At 46.2% G+C, this 19567-nt stretch overlaps 1 pseudogene; it reads left to right on the plus strand.

Annotated features, from left to right (window-relative positions):
• Positions 1-6714: 6714 nt before the first annotated feature.
• LOC133825097 (DNA-directed RNA polymerase subunit beta'-like) lies at positions 6715-19532 on the plus strand (annotated as a pseudogene).
• The last annotated feature ends 35 nt before the right edge of the window (positions 19533-19567 follow it).

The raw sequence follows: 19567 nt of genomic DNA on the forward strand, positions 1-19567 counted from the left end.
TCTTCCTAGAAAATTCTGCTCGCCTCCCCTGGAAGAAGCCGGAACCGTTAAAGCACCAGAAGGGTAAGCGAGACCCTTCCAAGTTTTGTCGGTTCCACAACGACATTGGCCACAATACCGACGACTGTAGACACCTGAAGGATGAGATCGAAACTCTCATCAGAGCCGGACCCTTGGCTCAGTATGCGCAGAATAGAGTTCCCGCAGGTCATCCAGCTCCGGAAGTCCCGGTCAGCCAGCCCGGGTCTCGGGTAGATCAGGACGTCCATCCTCCCATGATAGGAGGAGAGATCTCCACGATCTCTGGAGGTCCCCATCTGGTTGGCACGAGCAGAGGTGCCTGAAAGAGATACGTCAACGAACTTAAGGCTCGTAATGGAGTGGAGTTCGTCCCTAAGCAGCATCTACCAAAGCAGAAACAATTGGAGAGGCAACCAATCATATTTACTGAAGAAGATGACAGCCACGTCCAGTTCCCTCATAACGACCCTCTGGTCGTAGCTGTGCAGCTCGCTAATCGGAGGGTTAGGAGAATGCTGGTCGATAATGGGAGCTCCGTAAACCTACTGTTCCGGTCTACGCTGGAAAAGATGGGTTTGTCTGTCACGAGCTGAAAGCCACCTCCATGATGCTTTACCGATTCTCTGGAGAAGGATCGGCGGCAATAGGAATGATCGAGCTGGTGATCACCTTGGGAGAGGGACCTCGAACAGTCTCGAAACTCCTCGAGTTTGTGGTCATCGATTGTCCCACCGCATACAATGCCATTTTGGGTCGACCTACACTAATAGCATTTGAAGCCGTTACCTCCATCCGCCACCTCGCGCTGAAATTTCCCTCTTCCATGGGGATATGCACGGTCCGTGGCGATCAACTTGCTGCCAGAGAATGCTACAGCATTTCTATGAAGGGAAAATTAAAACCCGGGCAGTTAACGATGACCGTCCAAGGTGGAAATGAGGAATCTCAAGAACCTTTGCCTAATCCTGAGATTTAAAAACCTCAGAGTGCTGAAGGGGAAAATATCATCTTAAGTGATGATATTGACCCCAGAATAGGCGAGGATAAGTCCGAGCTCCAAGCTATCGAAGAGCTTGAGGAGGTAAATATCGATCCACAGAATCCCTCACAGATGGTGAAGCTCGGGAAAAATCTATGTGGCGAGAGGAAGGCAGAGCTGATTAAGTTCTTGCAGGAGAACCTGGACGTGTTCGCATGGTCTCATGAGGACGTGGTGGGGATCGGTCTGATCGTCATCATGCACACCCTCCATTTGGATAAAAGTGTGCCTGCGAAATCCCAGAAACAGAGGCGCCTAGGGACAACCCGAGCTGAAGCCCTAGAGGAGGAAGTAGCCCGTCTATTAAAGTGCAGTTTTATCTGCGAAGCTCAGTTCTCGGTCTGGGTCGCCAATCTTGTGTTGGTCCCAAAGCCCAAAGACCTGCATCGACTTCTCCGATCTGAATAAAGCTTGCCCCAAAGACTGTTTCCCTTTGCCGAGGTTCGACCAATTGGTAGACGCCATGGCGGGGCACGAGCTCATGTCCTTTATGGATGCGTACTCGGGCTATAATCAGATCGCCATGAATCCAACGGACCAGGAGCACACTAGCTTCATGACCCTAACTAACATTTATTGTTAGAAGGTCATGCTGTTCGAGCTAAAGAACGCCAGGGCTACATACCAGAGATTGGTAAACAGGATGTTTGCCAACCAGATCGGGAAGAACATGGAAGTGTACATTGACGACATGCTGGTCAAATCAAAGACTGCTGATAACCATGTTTCTGACCTAGAGGAATTCTTTAAGATACGAAGAGAATACAACATGAGGCTTAACCTGCAGAAGTGCACTTTCGGAGTCGCATTAGGGAAGTTCCTGGGTTTCATTGTCAATACTAGAGGAATCGAGGCAAATCCCGATAAGATTAGGTCGTTGCTCGAGCTACCCTCACCTCGATCGCGAAAAGACGTTCAAGGCCTGACAGGAAGGGTGGCAGCCCTTAATCGTTTTATCTCTAAATCTACCGACAAGTGTCTGCCATTCTACAACCTACTCCGGGGGAATAAGAAGTTCGAATGGACCGAGGAGTGCGAACGTGGCTTCCTCGACCTGAAAGCACATTTAGCCGAACCACCCGTATTATCCAAACCAACAGCAGGAGAGCCTCTTTTCCTTTACCTAACTGTCACAGAAGATGCAGCTAGTGTCGCAGCTAGTGTCGTATTAGTTCTTGAAGAAGACCGGTCTCAGAAGCTAGTCTATTACATCAGCAAGAGGCTTCTCGAAGCTGAGTCTCGGTATTCGTTGATGGAAAAGATGGCTTTCTGTCTCATCACGACCTCCCGAAAGCTCAGGCCGTATTTCCATTCCCATTCAATACATGTCATAACCGATTAACCTTTAAGGCAGGTTTTGAAAAAACCTGAAGCATCAGGGGGTCTGTTGAAGTGGGCTATTAAGCTCAGCCAGTTCGAGATTTTGTACACTCCGCAAACTGCAATAAAAAGTTAGGCACTGGCTGATTTTATGGCAGAGTGCACAGGATTCCGAGAAGATCCTATGGAAGATTCACCCCAGGCCTCCTTAGTCCAGGCCTCATGGAAGGTCTTCGTAGATGGCTCATCTAACGAGAATGGCTCCGGGGCTGGAATCATTTTTATATCCCCGGAAGGTCATAGATTCCACTCAGCGTTGAGATTCAGATTCAAGGCATCCAACAACGAGGTTGAATACGAAGCTTTACTGGCCAGGCTAAGGGTGGCCCAGGAGCTGAAGGCCAGCTCCGTTCAGTGTTACAGCGATTCCCAGCTCATGGTAAATCAGGTGCTAGGTGAATACCAAGCACGAGGAACCAAGATGGCTGCTTACCTGGCCAAGGTAAAAGTCGAGCTGTCTGCATTTGAACGGGGATCAATTGAGCAGATACCTCGGAGCAGAATGCCAATGCAGACGCCCTCGCAAAGCTCACTACATCCGGAGAGACGGAGACTTTGGGGCTAGTACCGGTAGAGTTCTTGGAGAAACCAAGTATAGAAGTCAAGGCGGAGGTCCAGATGGTCGATGTCAGACCGACCTGGATGACCCCCATCCTCGAATATCTCACAGTAGGAAAGTTACCTGGAGAGCGTAATGATGCAAGGCGGGTACTTTACCAGGCTCCAAGGTATACAGTGGTAGATGGGATGTTATACCGGCATGGGCACTCTCTACCTCTCCTGCGATGTGTTCTGCCAAGCGAAGCGAAGACCATTTTGCAGGAAGTGCATGAGGGTTTTTGCGGAGATCACATTGGGGGGCAAAGCTTGGCCCTGAAGATCTTAAGGCAAGGATATTACTGGCCCACTCTATCAAAGGACTCAATCTCCTACGTTAAAAAATGTGACAAGTGCCAGCGATTCACCATAGTTGCCCGAGCTCCCCAAGTCGAGCTGAAGATGATCTCGTCCCCGTGGCCATTCGCAGTCTGGGGAATCGACTTGGTTGGCGCCCTCCCTACTGGAAAGGGAGGGGTCCGTTATGCGGTAATGGTTATCGACTACTTCACCAAGTGGGCAGAAGTAGAGCCCTTGGCAACAATCACTTCAAAAAGAGTCCTTGACTTTGTGGTCAAAATCATAATCTGCCGATTTGGGCTACCGAAGAAGATCGTATCAGACAATGGAATGCAGTTCGACAGCGACCTCTTCACCAAATTCTGTGAAAGGCACGACATTGTAAAAAGCTACTCCTCCGTGGCCTATCCCCAGGGAAATGGGCAGGTCGAGGCTGTCAATAAGACGCTAAAGGCAAGCCTTAAGAAAAGGCTAGATGAAGCCAAGGGAGTCTGGCCAGAACAGCTCCCCTAGGTATTATGGGCGTACATTTGCCTAGCTTTCGGGAGTGAGGCAGTCCTTCCTGTCGAATTAAAGGTAGCCTCGCATAGAGTCCAAGCATATGACCAAGATCACAATCATGAATTGCTCTGCGCGTCCCTCGACCTGATTGATGAAAGACGAGAAGATTCACAGCTACAGCTCGCACATTATCAGCAAAAGATCACTCACTATTTCAATTCAAAGGTCAGAGAACGTGCCTTTAGCATTGGCGACCTAGTCCTCAGAAGAGTCTTCTTAGCCAGTAAAGATCCCAAAGATGGAGTATGGGGACCGAACTGTGAAGGGCCATATCAAATAACCGAGGTCATAAAAGAAGGAACCTATAAGTTAGCTCGGCTTAATGGAGAAGCAGTCCCACGAACTTGGAACGCTATCTATTTGAAGAAATATTATCAATGATACCTTTGTAAGGCTTAGTCAGGGGCCATCTTTTGTTTATTAAGTAATGAGAATTAAATCTTTTTTTTTCATTATTGTGTATATTTGTGGATGTAATGTTAAGTAACCATGAAAAGACCCTTTCCTAATTACTTGGGGGGCATATGTCCTGGATATAACCAGGTCATCTTAAAAACTTAGAAGTTAATTCAAATTGATTGATCGATGTTTTTCTTAAAAATCACGAGATATTAATAAAGGATTAACGCGAACTAAGTTGTACCCTGGATATAACCAGGTCGTCCTAAAACTTAGAAGTTAATTCAAATTGATTGATCGATGTTTTTCTTAAAAAGCACGAGATATTAATCAAGGATTAACGCGAACTAAGTTTTCAAATTAACGTCCTGGATATAACCAGGTCCTAAAACTTAGAAGTTAATCCAAATTGATTGATCGGTGTTTTTTTTAAAAAGCACGAGATATTAATAAAGGATTAACGCGAACTAAGTTTTCAAATTAACATCCTGGATATAACCAGGTCCTAAAACATAGAAGTTAATCCAAATTGATTGATCGGTGTTTTTTTTAAAAAAGCACGAGATATTAATAAAGGATTAACGCGAACTGAGTTTTCAAATTAACGTCCTGGATGCAACCAGGACTTAACTCTTAGAAGTTGGTTCAAGTTGGTTAACAGATGTTTTTTTTTTTTTGAAAAGCATAAGATGTCAATCACAAAACCAACAGAAACTAAGAATATTACCAAAAGCATAGAAGAGAAATGAGATAGAGGCAAAAAGATGTAAATCAATTAAAAATAAAGTTGAAAAAACCAATTGTCTCGAGGTTAAAAAACCTCATAATATAAAGTTACAAAAAAAATGTAAATGATAAAAAGAAGAGAGAAGTCCTATGCCCCGTCAGGCCGCTTTCATGAGGTCACCACCTCGCCATCCTGCTCGGTGGCTGTGGAAGTCTCCCCGGTCTCGGAGGGCGCCTCTTGCTGAAGGCAAGCTTTGAACTTCTCCAGGAAGAACTCCCACGTGTTCGACCCCAGAAAGGAGAAGTCACCATCTGGGTTGAAGACCCAGCAGTGGTACAGCATAGCCTCCATGGAGGAGCTGGAAGCTACCCTCTCCGCCGCCAGGGCGGCCCTGGCTTCCTTGGCCTCATCCTTCGCGGCATCCAGTATGGCACGAGCAGCCCTGGCCTCCTCGAGCTCAGTCTTCGCAGCGGCTAGGGCGGCCTTGGTGGCCTCGGCCTCCTGCAGCTTGGTCCGGAATGCCTCCAGCTCGGTTCGCACAGTTACCAGGGCTGCCTGGGCATCCCTTTCCTATTGTTGAGCCATCGCGAGAGCGAGCTGAGCAGCCTAGTGCTCACCCCTGATCTCTTCGATCCTGGCCTTAGACCGAGATATGCTCCGGTGGAGGTCCAAAGCACCCTGAAAGACCAAAAGATAATAAGGCAACTGCCTTAGGAAAAAAAAAAACATATGATGCATACAAACAAGGAGTACCAATGGCAAGGCCAACTTACCATGAGAGTCATCCCCAACGAAGACTCTATCACGTTCTCTGGGCTCCTTGTCTCAATCTCCCGCAGATCCCTCGTGGAGGCATTGTAACAATGGTCCACCATGTAGGTCGCAATCTCGTAGACCGTCCCCCTCAAGACGTCGGGGATTTTCTCTAAAGCCCGAGAGTTGACCAGAACACGCACCTTGGGGGTTGTGGTCGACAAGGTCCCAGGGGGCACCTTCGTTTCCCGAGTAGAGACGGGAGCTCGCGGAGGAGGCGAGGCCATCTTCTCCATTGCAGGAGGGGGTGGAGGTACTTTCTCCTGAGCAGTCGGGGCTTGGTTTTTCCCCTTTGCAGGGGACTTGGAGGTAGTCCCGATGGCTTTCTTTGCCATCTGAAGCTTTTTCACCATGAGCCCAGAAGCCCCGGAGGAAGGGTTCCCCCCAGGGAACATGGCTCGCAAATCATTGTTCCCGGGCTGAGACATCTCTTCTGTTGAAGTAAAGACAAAGCATTAATATACATGTAAAAATATTTATGCAAAACAACAAAAATAAAAGGGAAAACAGAGCTCAAGTATGTATCAAAAGGGGTCCTACCCTCCGAGCTAGAGGAGGAATCTATGGTCATGACCTCCGGCCCTGGGGCTTCAGCAGGGGAGTCTAAGATAACGACTTCGCGGGCTTGAACAGGCTCTGGGTCCGAATCTGCCTCGGGACTAGACTCTTCTATGTACTGCCTAAGGCCCGGAGCTACTACACCCTCCCGGAGGGAGAGCCACGACCGAAGATTGGTCTCGTACTCATCGAAAAAGGCCAACCTAAAGGCTAGGGTATTATCTACAACTACAGTACCCCTAGCGTGGCTCATGTCGTAACCCAGCACGAGTTGGTCGACGCATTGGAGTAAGGTTATGTCACGGTCTGGGTCATTTCGATGGCGATAAACGGGCTGGCTGGGATTGAACCTAGCAAGTCGAAGGTCTGCAGTGGCCCTATCTAAATCCCTAAACAGATAAGGATTACCTTGGCCGGAGGGGCCGGCTACTGCCCTGGACTGGGCCCTCTCCATATTCACTTCTTGGGCGATCTCCAGAGCCCACTTCCACCGCACGAGGGGCACCTCGTCCTCCTCCTCATCTGCGGCCTCCTCCTCAGGGATGGGTGCCATCTCGCGAGCAGAAGGGAGGCTCTACGGTCTCCTCAAGGCCAAAGTCTGGCCCGGAGAGATTAACTTGCACACCAGCATCGTCTCGTCGGACACGAGCTGGCGATAGTCCTTTTCGCTTGGGGGGAGCCCGGCCAAGGTCTCGTATTGACCCCCAAGGGTAACTGACTTAGCTGTCCTCGTGAAAATGGCTGCATTATTGTTTCTAAGTCAGGAACTAATAAAAGAAGCTAATCAGCAATCAACTTCCGAGCTAAGAGTAGAGGGTACTAACGAGGGCGGTTGGAATAGTGGTGTTCGCAGTTGCGAAACCCCTTAGACATAAAGAACTGGTCTTTAAAGTCGTTGGGGTGGCTGGGCAGCTCGATGACCGCAGCTGAATTTGGAAAACGAGTCAGGTAGTAGAACCCGTCGCCTCGCCCCCGCTACTCCGGGCTGGCCTTGAGGCAGAAGAAGTTGAGGATGTCCGCCGGTGTGGGGACCTCCCATTCCTGCTCCAGTAATAGATATTTCAGCCCCGCTAAGAAGCGATATGAATTAGGGGGGAACTAGAAAGGAGCCAGCTTCACGTAATTTAGAAAATCCGTGAAGTACTGGTCCAGCGGAAGGAAGGCCCCAGCCTTGAGGTGCTCGTCGCTCCAAGCAACGTACTCCTCGTCGAGCGTCGCACAGCTCCGCTCGCCTTCAAGGAAGGTCGGGCGTCTAGGGCGACCCTCCCTATATCAATGTTGTGGGAAAGGAAGATTTAATTCACTTTCCCCTGGGTGGTGACCTTCGAGGCGATCCTCTCGGCCTCGAAGAAAGGGTCGGGCCCCACCTCGAGCTCCTGCTCCACGGCTGCACCGAAGGCGGGGATCGGGGAATCCAAGACCACCTCCTTTCCCTTGTTGGCTTGCTGGGAGGACGAGCTGCTAGCACTCTTCTTGGGTGCGCTCTTCTTTGGTCCCATCTAGTCGCCTATCGAACAAAAGAAGAAAATTTAGAAAGGGCGACCTAAGCATAAGAAAGAATCTGGCGCGAAGTGTTTCCTTTACATGGGCTTAGTTAAGCTCAGCCCGTGGAGAGTGAGACCACATGGTTCTATGAACACGCGCCTGTGCTCCTAACAGGTCCTCGATTACTCAGAATCCGTGTGTTAGGAGGGTCTGAGTAAAAGTTTTCCTTGGAAGGAAAGTTTCAGTAGGCAAACAGTGCAAAACCGCCTGTGAAGCGTGTCCCCTAAGCTACCCGATTTTGCACCCTAAGAACTGGTTATTCCAAACAGGCATACAAAAATTTTACCCAGAAAACCTCCCCAGAAAGTGTACCCTATGAGTCATGCTTCTAAATGGTTTTTCCTACGGTCGATGCCCCTAGGATAAAAACCTACGCCTAAAAATACCAACAAAGAACCAGGAACATACTGCATGCGATTACAAGGACAATTTACCTAAGCAACAGCGAAGGAAAAAATTTAAAACATGCAAAAACGGAGGACTTACAGAAGTGTTTCACTGTAATGAGACTGAAAGGGTTGTCTGGGTTGGAATCCTTCTGGGATTGCTGGTACCGAAGTCTCGAAGGCGCTCTCGTGCCTGAATTTATGGAACGCTGGGAACAGTGACCGAAAGAAAGAGAGAGTTTTGGGACAGAGAAGAAAGAAGAAGATGAGAAAATAAGAAAATTTTCAAATGAACGGGTAGCCCATGCGAAAGGTGGCCACCCTTTTTATATACGTAAAAGGCCAAAGGAGGAGGGCCGTTGGATCGCCTTGATGTATGATACGAGGATCACTACTCGAGAGGCAAAACGACGGCCGCATATAGGCTAGGCTATTTAATGCGGTTCTCGGAAGACGTAACGTCACCAACCACGATGCTCCATGTATTCGACACCAGCGTAATGCCCAGAATATGAAGAGTTCACAAAGAAGCCTAAAAGCCCCCACTGTGGCCCCAGGTGACGTCTATGCCACGAGCAGGGGCTTGGGGGGAAAATGTACGCCCTAAATATCCACGGGCTATTAGCGAGCTGAGAAAGGGCATAATTATATCAGCCACGTGGATGTCACGTGCCCAGAGCTGCTGTTACCAGGTCCGACCTCTCTAGCTCAAGGAAACCAAAGGCTTAATGAGATTACTAAGGAGCCAGTTCAGAAGCATGGGCACAACGACCTGAGAGTACATCAAGCTCGGGGTACGCGCTTGAGTTGGCACCTCTGATCCCTAAAAAAGTAAACCACGCAATGTAAACATGCATATATCAGACATCACGTGTCTGATATATCCCTGAATTCTCGGACACACAGCATAAACATGCATGTTCAGGCACCCACAACTGGGTTGGGTCGTGCGGCCCATTATCCCTGTTTCCTATTGATTAGACCACACTTCATTGTCAGGTTTTAGGAATTAATCATGAATGTCACAGAAGTGACATGATGGGTAAGAAGGTCACGGGATGACCTCCCTTGCCAACCCCTAGGTTCCCTCTCCCTATAAATATGGAGACCCTGGGAGTTGCAAAGGGTTGGATTCTATTTTGTAAAGAAATACCCTGTAAAGAATATTAGAGAGATAGCAATAATATTGGCTGGTGGGCTAGAAGGATTTTAACCTTTAAACCACCTAAAAAAGTATTCGTGTTACCATTTTACTTTGATCGCTCATCTATTACGATTCATTATTTAGCACTAATCTCACTCTTTATTCTATTAATTATATGTTGCCGAAGAGCCGCGTCAACATTAGTAATTCAATAAAAAAAGAATTCAGAAAATATAATAAAAAGCCAATAAATAAAAAAAATCAATAAAGAAGAATGAATCAATGAAATGTTGCTTGATCTTCTTTAGGAACTTGAGTAAGGAGTAGATTGGGGGTTTTATAGAATTTGAAAGTGAAAAACCCCCCTTTTTATCTTTATTTGGTGTAACTACTTGAGCTGGATGAAAGGAAACTTTCACGTCCGATTTTGAAAGGGGGAGATCCTATAGGATCCTATCCAAATTTTCTTTTGCTAGGCCCATAGCTAAAAAACCTACTTTCTTACGATTATGAGGTTTACTTGAATATGAAATCCAATCCTGGAAATATAGTGTTGACTGCGTTTTTAGCCAACGACGTGAGAACGTCAAATACGACGAACCTTCAAGAGAATGTAAACGACAACAGACGGTATAAACAAGAAAAGTAAATAACACAGAATTTTTATAGTGGTTCAGCCCCGATTGTCGGTAATAGCCTAATCCACTTAGAGTTGTGATTTATAAATCTATACTCAAGATCAGATGGACTATGCCAACTGAGTTTCTTCAGTATAAATTGTGAAAATACAAGAATTCTCTCTAATTTCAGCACTTTCTCTCTCTAGAATAGACAGACCCAATTTTATCTCTCTAGAAAGAATAAGCAGAAGGGGTCCCTCTCTCATCTCATAAGCTCTCTATTTATAGAGATGGGATCCTCAACTGATATCCCCTTATAATAGGGATATTTTATTATATTTATTACATTTATATTACAAATAAACATTCAAAATTCAAAATGTAACAAATTCCCCATTTGTGGGAAGAATGAGAGATTCCCGCGCATGTTGTTGAAGTTGTGTCTGACTTAGTCTCCTCTAGCTAGTTGGTCCACCTCCTACTCACTACCCATGCAAGTGCTGGTTAAACATGCATGGTGGTAGGACATGCTTTGGGTGGGTTGAACGTGCATGGTTCTCCTCGAACATGTACTCTCCTCTAGCATGCCATGTTCCTCCTTGAACCAATCTCCTTGGCTTCTCCTCGGACCAAGGTGGTTCGAGGCAACTTCCTTGGCACCTCACCTTGAACGACATTGAGGCAACCTCACCTTGGACAACATTGAGGGAACCTCACCTTGGACAACATTGAGGGAACCTCACCTTGGACAACATTGAGGGAACCTCACCTTGGACAACATTGAGGGAACCCCACCTTGGACAACATTGAGGCAACCCCCTTTAGCATCTCCCAAACATGTCCGATCGAACAGTGTATAGACTTTCCTTATGAAAGTCTAAGTCTCCATTCTCTTGCATGAGACTCCTCCTCCTTAGCTATTTACCTTGGGCACGTTCGAGCCAACACTTAGAAAACCTTGGGAGGCTTACCTCCTACACACCCTTGGGGTCTCCTAGGACCACACCCTCCTTGGGGTCTCCTAGGACCACACCCTCCTTGGGGTCTCCTAGGACCACCCTCTTAGCCCTCCTAGGAGGCACTCTCCTAGATGCATTCTCCTTAGCCTCCTAGGATGCATTCTCCAATTTTTGGGTATAACATTTGCCCCCCAAGTTTATTATACGATTCCCCTCGTATGATAAACTTTTCTTCTAGCAAAATGCTCTTGAGGCCATCCAAAAGCTCCTATCCGGATGATAACTTTCACATAAACTCCCATGACAAAACTTGTCTTGTGATTTCTTCAAACTCTATTTTCTTGATGTAATGAAAATATAAGCTCCCTCTGTATATGTTGCAAAAACATCATAGTATAGAGGCAGGTTGTTGAATATCCTCGATTTGGTTGCGCTAGGATTAGAATTTCGGTGATCGAACTTTTTTTTAAAGCATCGTGATCCGATCGGATGCTAGGACTAGGGTCCTTGAACAAGATTGTTCGATCGGACACATGCATTAGGCTCCTTGGACATGCTCGGCTTGTACCATGCAAAACATGGTCTCCTTGGATGTGATCCGATCGGACCTGGACACTCTTCTTGGCATCTTCAACCATGTCCGATCGGACAATGCACTTTTGGCCCAAAACTAACTCCATCTTTTGGCTTGTATGGGACTTCTCCTCTGACTTGCTCCGAGCCAACCATTTTGGAACACATGCATGGCCTCCTCGGACATGGTCCGATCGGAGCTTTCATGACATGGTTCGATCGGGCAAAGCTTGACCAAGGAAGCGTCCAGCCTTCCTTCACGCGAGCCCAGCGTGAATTCCCCCAGGATGTCCGATCGAGCATGGGAGTTTAAGGGGGTTCAAAGTCTACTGCCAAGTCGGGCATTTCAATGCAAAGATAGGTAAGTGTGGTCCGATTGGACTACACAATTGCCTAAAGTTTTCAATGCCCGATCGGAAGTGATCACTCGCCTCGTTCAAAGAAATGCATGCCTCAAGCCTTAACAACAGCCCACCATCTCCGATCGGATGCAGCCTAGTTGTTCGGACACCAACACTTAGACGCACACGGGCCTACCTGAACACTTATGGCATCCGCTTTGGCTCTCCTCGGTCATGTCCCAGCTACAAATTTTTGGAAGCCCAAACTAAGGTCCGATCGGACACCTCTTGGCTCCTCCAATCATGTCCGATCGGATGCATATACTCTTAGACACAAGGCAGGCAGGCATGCACTCTTGAGTTTATCTTTTGGGCATGCATGGGACCTCTCCTTGGACTTGGTCCGAGCCAATCTTTTTGGAAGCTCACCAAGTTAAGGTCCGATCGAACCCTTGGCACACATGCATGGCCTTCTCCTCGAACATAATCCGATCGAAGCTTTCATGACCTTTCCTTGAACCAAGGTCCAAGCCAATGACTTGGCTTCTCCTCGGACATGGCCCGAGCCAAACATTTGGCTCCTCCATCAAGGTCCGATCGGGTACCACACTTCTTGTCCGATCGGACACTTCTTTTCTTATGGTGCCAAAGACCTAGGTCCGACTGGATACTTCTTGTTTCCTCTTGGTCGAATGTAGCACCTTAGGCACACTTCTTGTCCGATCGGACACTTCTTTTCTTATGGTGCCAAAGACCTAGGTCCGACTGGATACTTCTTGTTTCCTCTTGGTCGGATGTAGCACCTTAGGCACCAATATTTCTAGCCTAGATCCTTGGACGTAGGTGAGATGCTCCTTGGATCAACATGCATCCGATCGGCCATCTCAAAGTATGCTTGGACACCCAATTTTTCAAACACTTTAAGCACCTGTATTGATCGTGAGCATGGACAAACAGGCATAAGCCGTGTTAACATGAATGCAATGCAATGCAATGCAATGCAATGCAATGCAATGCATGGAACAGTAGCCAGCCTTCCAAGCATTCCTTCTCCGATCGGACATAGGCAGCATCACCATTTGGACGCTTCTCCTTGGAACTAAACACATCACCTCAGACGAATGCCCCCCACTCCGATCGGATATAATGTAGCTTCCAACCACTCAAGCGTGTTTCTCCTCCTCAGATGCAGTACCTTAGGCACCAATATTTCTGGGCCTAGATCCTTGGACGTAGGCGAGATGCTCCTTGGATCAACATGCATCCGATCGGCCACCTCAAGGTATGCTTAGACACCACATTTTTATGCATTTGCTTGGGCACTCTTAGGTACTTTTAGGAAAAACCATCAAAGCACCTTGTTCGACCCTCCCAAATTTATTTTGAGAGATTGATTTCTCTCAATCAATCTTAGTGAAAACTTGACTTCTCCTCCCAAGGACAAATTTTCACCATGTAGCATCTATTTTGCATGCATTTGTTTGATTCACTCCAGGGAATGTTGATCGATGATACATGCTTAGCCGACCAGGGAAGTTGTATCTGCTCTCCTGAGCAAGAAAACTTTGCACCTGGTGAGCTAAACTTGTAGCTGTTGGCACTTATACTTTACTTCTCTCTATTAGCTTAAAACATTCTAAGTCTCCTCTAGACTTAAAAAGTTATAAGTTTTTTGTGAAGAGTAAAGTCACTCTGGTGTATGCCTTAGATTTTCGCATGAGTACTTAGTTTTCTAACTTAGAAATTCTAGACATTTCATGAGTCCATGCTAAGTATACTTTCTCACACTCTTGTTGCTCTAACATTTTATGAGCATGATGTTTATGGTCACACGAATATCTGCTCCTAACTTGAAATTTTAAAAATTCCAAGTTACTTAAGCTTTGCCAAGCAAGTTAGCTTAATGGCCTTTTTGGACTTCGAAAATTTACAAGTCAGCCTAAAAACAGATATATTACCTCGTGCTCTTATTGCCTGTGTTAAGTTATATACCAGCATACCCCATGTGCCCCCCAGGTGGTTGGAGGTTGAAAGACCCTTAGTCACTTGCTACATGACTGAATCTGTTCGAGCAGTTAACTACTCGTGAAACACATAGGATATATGGAAAATACTCAAGCAGTTGAACACTGCTTGAACACATCGACCAGTTGAACACTGCTCGGATAACTAACACACATGCATATTTGTAGCAAGAATCGACCACGCTGCGCGTAGTCTCTTTTATTACTCGTAAATTAAAAATGACAAAACATGTTTAACAACGAGTCTTAAACAACCAAAATTGTTCAAAATAAAATGTCTGGTTAACAAATAACCAGTTCATACACCAAACTTAAATAACAAGTCTAAAAAACTCGAAATCAAGCTACCACTCTGAAAGCGGTATTTAAAAATAATATCTCCTTCGACGCTCTATGTGCACGCCACTCCAACGATTCCTGCTCCTAGCACTCCTCCTCAGCATACCCCTCCTCTTGCTTCGTTGCTCTCCTCAGCTAAGGGTGGACCTCCACATATAGTGTCTACGGTGAAGTCCACGGGTCCAGGCTGCAAGGGTGGAGATTTTTGTCGCTTGAATCCGGAGTTGCTTCTACCTCCTTCTCCTTGGGGTGTCTCTGCTCGGTACTTCTTCAACTTGCCCGACCGGAGAAGAAATTCTATCTCGTCCTTGAGGTGGTTGCATTCATTTGTGTCGTGACCATAATCTTCATGGAAGCGACAATACTTGTTCATGTCTCTCTTCCTCATCTCTCTCCTGATGGGTGGAGGCTTCTTGTAAGGAACCTCCTCTTGACTAGCAAGATATATCTCTGCTCTACTGGTTGAGAGAGTGGTGTAGTTGGTGAATTGAGGCTCATACTTGGTTGGCTTCTCACTTGAATCCACCTTTGCCTTCTTTTCTTCATGGTGGTCAGACCCATTACTTCTACGTTTCTTTCCACCATCACTAGGAGAGTCACTTGGTCTGCTTGGGTTGTTTATGCCATTCTCCCCTTTCTCTATTGCATCATCCAAATTCATATATTTTTCCGCCCGGTCAAGAAATTGTTGAAGTGTTGAAATTGGATGGCGATGGATGCTGTCCCATAGAGGACTCCGATAAATTATCCCAGCAGATATAGCAACCATCTTCCCTTCGTCTCCTACAGCAGTTGCTCTATTGGCTTCTCTCATGAACCTCTGTATATAGCTCTTTAGAGACTCATCTTTTCTTTGTTTGATATCTGCCAAGTCGTTGGCATAAACTGGTGGAGTCCGGGCAGTGCTAAATTGTCTACAAAACTCCTTCCTGAATGACTCCCAAGAGGTAATGGAGTTTGGTTTAAACCTCCAATACCACTCTTGGGCAGTGTCCGTCAAGGTGGTGGGGAAGACTCTACACCGATAGTCATCACTCACCCCGAGTAGTTCCATCTGGTCCTCAAACTTCCCAACATGTCTTATTGGGTCCGCCTTTTCGGTATAAATTGGCAGTATCGGTGCTTTGTACTTTGCTGGTGGTTGGGCTGCTCTTATTCGAGCAGAGAACGGGCTGCCACTCCGGTAGTCTATCGGATCTATCTCGGAAGGTCGCTTCGACAAACCTTGCACTGCAGCTGCTAGCATGTCAAGCTGGGCTTGGATAGCTGGTGCAACTGATGAGGTTCCAAGGTTTTGACCGCCTGGTCGGGCATTACCATCTGGCACGCCACCGTCAAGTATTTCTAATTGACTGGTAGGACGGTCCAGATTTTGCCCTTCGACCGGGACGGTCCTCCTCTTGTTGGTGATAACGTCCCTCAGATCCTTCTGAGAAGCATGCTCTCCTACCCGATCAAACACCGTACTCTTCGATTTCCCAGTGGGCTTACTACGTGGGACTTCATCTCTCCTGCTACGCCGCTGGTCGGGGTGCAATGGAGGCTTCTTGGCACGCTCTGGGCAGTGTTCTCCTCCTTGTGGGTTGTGGCCCTCCTTTTCCTTGGATTGGCTGGTTGGATGACTATCAGCCTCATCCCCCCCATGCCCATCTTTGAACTGAGAGGTCCTCTTCTCTCTAGGAGATTTATTTTGCTCCTGCCCAGGTGGAGTCTTTTTACTGCCCGATCGGTGACTTCTGGAGGGGGTTCTAGAGTGCTCCCCTTGGGTTGAGGTAGTGTGCGATCGAACTCCATCTCCCTCACTAGGTGGGTTATTACCACCCCTCCTTGGTCTATCATTACTCCTACCACCAGCTTCTGTGGTCCTTGCTCCTGGAGTGGTTGCCCCTCGTGCTGTAGCTTGGGCATTGGCCTGGGCCAACTTGGTAGCAGCCTCCAAAGCAAGCGCTGCTTCACGATGTTTCTGGTTGACCTCCTCCTGTTGTTGTCTGAGCTCCTCACTTCTGGCCTCCATATCGCGTTTTTGCTGCTCTAAGGCAGCTCTCTGCCTGGCCATCTCTTCAGCAAACGCCTCTTGCCTAGCGTGGAATCGTGCCATCTCCTCCTGGAAGGCCCCCATGGTCTCTTGGAGCTCTTCAACTCCTGGAGTCACATCCTCAAGCATGACCCTAGGTTCATTCTCATGATATTGTGGGCAAGGACCTTCAGATCTAGCAGGTTCTTTAGAGGAGTTCGTCCTCTTGGAAGCAGCAGTGGTGTTCTTAGGCGCCATCTTGCTTCAGGGACCGTCTGTTCTTCTCTTCAGGCTCTCAATGAAAGCACCAAAATGTTGACTGCGTTTTTAGCCAACGACGTGAGAACGTCAAATACGACGAACCTTCAAGAGAATGTAAACGACAACAGACGGTATAAACAAGAAAAGTAAATAACACAGAATTTTTATAGTGGTTCAGCCCCGATTGTCGGTAATAGCCTAATCCACTTAGAGTTGTGATTTATAAATCTATACTCAAGATCAGATGGACTATGCCAACTGAGTTTCTTCAGTATAAATTGTGAAAATACAAGAATTCTCTCTAATTTCAGCACTTTCTCTCTCTAGAATAGACAGACCCAATTTTATCTCTCTAGAAAGAATAAGCAGAAGGGGTCCCTCTCTCATCTCATAAGCTCTCTATTTATAGAGATGGGATCCTCAACTGATATCCCCTTATAATAGGGATATTTTATTATATTTATTACATTTATATTACAAATAAACATTCAAAATTCAAAATGTAACAAATTCCCCATTTGTGGGAAGAATGAGAGATTCCCGCGCATGTTGTTGAAGTTGTGTCTGACTTAGTCTCCTCTAGCTAGTTGGTCCACCTCCTACTCACTACCCATGCAAGTGCTGGTTAAACATGCATGGTGGTAGGACATGCTTTGGGTGGGTTGAACGTGCATGGTTCTCCTCGAACATGTACTCTCCTCTAGCATGCCATGTTCCTCCTTGAACCAATCTCCTTGGCTTCTCCTCGGACCAAGGTGGTTCGAGGCAACTTCCTTGGCACCTCACCTTGAACGACATTGAGGCAACCTCACCTTGGACAACATTGAGGGAACCTCACCTTGGACAACATTGAGGGAACCTCACCTTGGACAACATTGAGGGAACCTCACCTTGGACAACATTGAGGGAACCCCACCTTGGACAACATTGAGGCAACCCCCTTTAGCATCTCCCAAACATGTCCGATCGAACAGTGTATAGACTTTCCTTATGAAAGTCTAAGTCTCCATTCTCTTGCATGAGACTCCTCCTCCTTAGCTATTTACCTTGGGCACGTTCGAGCCAACACTTAGAAAACCTTGGGAGGCTTACCTCCTACACACCCTTGGGGTCTCCTAGGACCACACCCTCCTTGGGGTCTCCTAGGACCACACCCTCCTTGGGGTCTCCTAGGACCACCCTCTTAGCCCTCCTAGGAGGCACTCTCCTAGATGCATTCTCCTTAGCCTCCTAGGATGCATTCTCCAATTTTTGGGTATAACATATAGCATCCCCCTTTTTTTTACTACTCACGGCTTTGATGCATTTCAAAATCGAGAAATTTCTACTGGAGTAGGTGTTATCCGAGAACAATTAGCCGATCTGGATTTGGGGATTATTATAGATTCTTCGCTAGCAGAATGGAAAGAATTAGGGGAAGAAGGGCCCACGGGTAATGAATGGGAAGATCGAAAAGTTGGAAGAAGAAAGGATGTTTTGGTTAGACGCATAGAATTAGCTAAGCATTTTATTCGAACAAATATAGAACTAGAATGGATGGTTTTATGTCTATTACCAGTTCTTCCTCCCGAGTTGAGACCAATCATTCAAATAGATGGCGATAAACTAATGAGTTCGGATATTAATGAACTCTATAGAATAGTTATCTATCGAAACAATACTCTTATCGATTTATTAACAACAAGTAGATCTACGCCAGGGGAATTAGTAATGTGTCAAGAGAAATTGGTACAAGAAGCGTTGGATACCCTTCTTGATAATGGAATCTGCGGACAACCAATGCGAGACAATCATAATAAGGTTTACAAGTCGTTTTTGGATGTAATTGAAGGCAAAGAGGGAAGATTTCATGAGACTTTACTTGGAAAACGGGTTAATTAGTCAGGGCGTTCTGTCATTGTCGTAGGTCCTTCACTTTCATTACATCGATGAGGATTGTCGCGCGAGATAGCAATAGAACTTTTCCAGACATTTGTAATTCGTTGTTTAATTAGACAACATTTTTCTTCGAACATAGGAGTTGCTAAGAGCATAATTCGAGAAAAAGAGCCGGTTGTATGGGAAATACTTCAGGAAGTTATGCAAGGGCATTCCGTATTGCTGAATAGGGCGCCCACTCTACATAGATTAGGCATACAGGCCTTTCAACCCATTTTAGTATAAGAACATGCTATTTGTTTACATCCATTAGTTTGTAAGGGATTCAATGCAGACTTTGATGGAGATCAAATGGCTGTTCATGTACCTTTATCTTTAGAGGCTCAAGCAGAGGCTCGTTTACTTATGTTTTCTCATACAAATCTGTTGTCTCCAGCTATTGAGGATCCCATTTTCGTACCAACTCAAGATATGCTTATTGGGCTCTATGTATTAACGAGTGGTAATCGCCGAGGTATTTGTGCAAATAGGAATAATCCCTCTAATCACAGAAATTCTCAAAATGAAAGAATTGGTGATAAAACCGATAAATATATAAAAGAACCCTTTTTTGGTAATTCCTACACTGCAATTGGAGCTTATCGACAGAAAAGAATCCATTTAGATAATCATTTGTGGCTCCGGTGGCGACTCGATCAACGCATTATTACTTCAAGAGAAGCTCCCATCGAAGTTCCCTATGAATCTTTGGGTACATATCTTGAGATTTATGGACATTTACTAATAGTAAGAAGTATAAAAAAAGAAATTCTTTGTATATATGTTCGAACTACTGTTGGTCATATTTCTCTTTATCGCGAAATCGAAGAAGCTATACAAGTGTTTTGTCGGGCCTGCTCATACGGTACCTAATCATATGGTATCCAAGCTAAGTAGTTCTCTGAATCCAGTGTGAATTCGAGTCCCTCCGGTTCAACAAGGAACATAATTCCTGAATTTCTACTCGAATCAAGATCGAGAAAAGGAAGTTTTCCAATCATTGACTCAAACCCATTGTCAAGCCCCATTCATCAGAATATGGAGGTAAT

Source organism: Humulus lupulus, chromosome 3 (genome assembly GCF_963169125.1).
Source record: "Humulus lupulus chromosome 3, drHumLupu1.1, whole genome shotgun sequence".
NCBI classification, from domain to species: Eukaryota; Viridiplantae; Streptophyta; class Magnoliopsida; order Rosales; family Cannabaceae; genus Humulus; species Humulus lupulus.